The following is a 1963-nucleotide window of genomic DNA, read 5'->3' as shown; positions in this document are numbered from 1 at the left end:
AAAAAAAAAAGAATGTTCTCCTCCTCTGGCTCTTTATTTTAATAATGAAATTTTTATACATTGTTTTCCACACTGGATCTTTTCCATTTCCTTTACCCATTCTTCCTACTACTCATCAAATGTTGTGACCCTATGAGGTGTTTGGAGTTGGAGAAGAATACAGAATATTCTGTAGATTGCTAGGAGAACAAACAGGTTCATCCTAAAGAAGACACGAAAAGACTGCTCCTTGGAGGCAAGGATTTTGAAACTTCATCTGACATACTTTGGACTTTTGTAAGAAGGGAACAGTTTTTGAAGAGGGTTGTCATGCTTGGAAGGGTGGAGGTACAGTGCACTAGAGGAAGACCCTGGATGAGATAGATTGATTCAGTGACTGGGGTATTGGAGGTGGGTGTGCAAGGAGCAATAAGATTGGCACAGGATAGGTCAGGGTTTTGGGATGTTGTACATAAGGTTGCTATAATTTGCAGGCAATTCAATGGCACACAACAACAGCAAAAGCAACATAATTACTCCCCTCCCTGCCTTAGATCCTCATACACATTTTACTAGTTATCTTTCTAGTTCTACAATAATGATCTTAGACTGTATCTTTCCTTATGGGACTGAGTTCACTTAGCTCAATACTCTCCAGTCCCTCCCATGTTAGGTACTGATTTTCAAAATCATTGCTCCTGTGTGTTGCGTAGTATTTCACCTGTGAAACTATCATATTTTCTCAACCCATTCCATTGTGGTTGGACATTTGGGCTGTTTCTATGATCTTGCTGTGGTGACTAACCCTGCTATCAACATTGGTGTTCAAGTCTCCATTTGGGTCTCAGTTCTTATTTCTTCAGGGTATATTCCAAGCAGTGGAATAATTGACTCATATGGAATTTCTATGTTCAGCATCACACACACAGACACACACACACATACACACGTTTATTTACAAATCTCGAATAAAAATTTGAACAAATTCTTTCAATTTCTCCTCACTTTGCCACCCATCAAACTGAACAACCCAATGATTAATCCACTCCCTCTTCCTCTGCACAGCCACATCCCTCTGCTTCCAGCCTGTCCTACCCCCTCCTGGATCCTTATACTCGTTTTACATTAACCGTTTTATACACTATTTATCCTTATGGGATTGAGTTAGTTCATTCAGCATAATGCTCTTCAGTCCCTCCCAAGTTAGGTACCTGCATGCTGCATAGTATTCCATCATGTGAATGTACCATAATTTCTCAATCCTTTCGTTTGTTGTTGGATATTTGGACTGTTTCCATCTTCTTGGGATGTTGAATAATGCTGCTATGAACTTTGGTGTACAAATCTCAGTGTGCCTCAGCTCTCATTTTCTCAGAGTATATTTCAAGTAGTAGAATACCTGGGTCATATGGAATTTCTCTCTTCAGCTTTTTGAGGAATCCTCAAACTACCTTTCAGTATGGCTGCACCATTTTACAATCCCACCAACAATGTGTAAGAATTCCTTTTTTGCCACATCCTCTCCAACATCTATTACTTGCTGCCCTTTTAAACTTTGCCACTGTTACTGCAGTGAGATCAGACCTTATTGTGGTTTTGATTTGCATCTCTCTTATTACCAGTGATTTGGAACATTCATGTGTTTGATTGCAATTCACATTTCTTACTCTGTGAAAAGTCTTTTGCCCATTTTGTAACTGGGTTATCAGTCTTTCTTATGGAGACTCATGAGTATTCTGTAAACATTTGTTATAAGACTTTTCTCTGAGATGGTATTAGCAAATATTTGTTCCTAGTCTGTAGGATTTCTTTTCACCCTGTTGGAAAATGTTTTTGATGTGCACAGGGATTTAATATTTAGAAGGTGTCATGCATCAATTTTATCCTCTTTATATTGTGGATTTACCTCTACAACATGTTTTGCTTGCTACACTGTTAAATTTTTCCATTTCTAATGGGGTGTGATGGTCTCTCATTGTGGTTT

Source organism: Elephantulus edwardii, unplaced genomic scaffold, assembly GCF_000299155.1.
Source record: "Elephantulus edwardii isolate Elephantulus edwardi_28Jun2011 unplaced genomic scaffold, EleEdw1.0 scaffold00525, whole genome shotgun sequence".
NCBI classification, from domain to species: domain Eukaryota; kingdom Metazoa; phylum Chordata; class Mammalia; order Macroscelidea; family Macroscelididae; genus Elephantulus; species Elephantulus edwardii.
The sequence above is the reverse complement of the archived record's forward strand: the minus strand, read 5'-3'. Positions refer to the sequence as shown.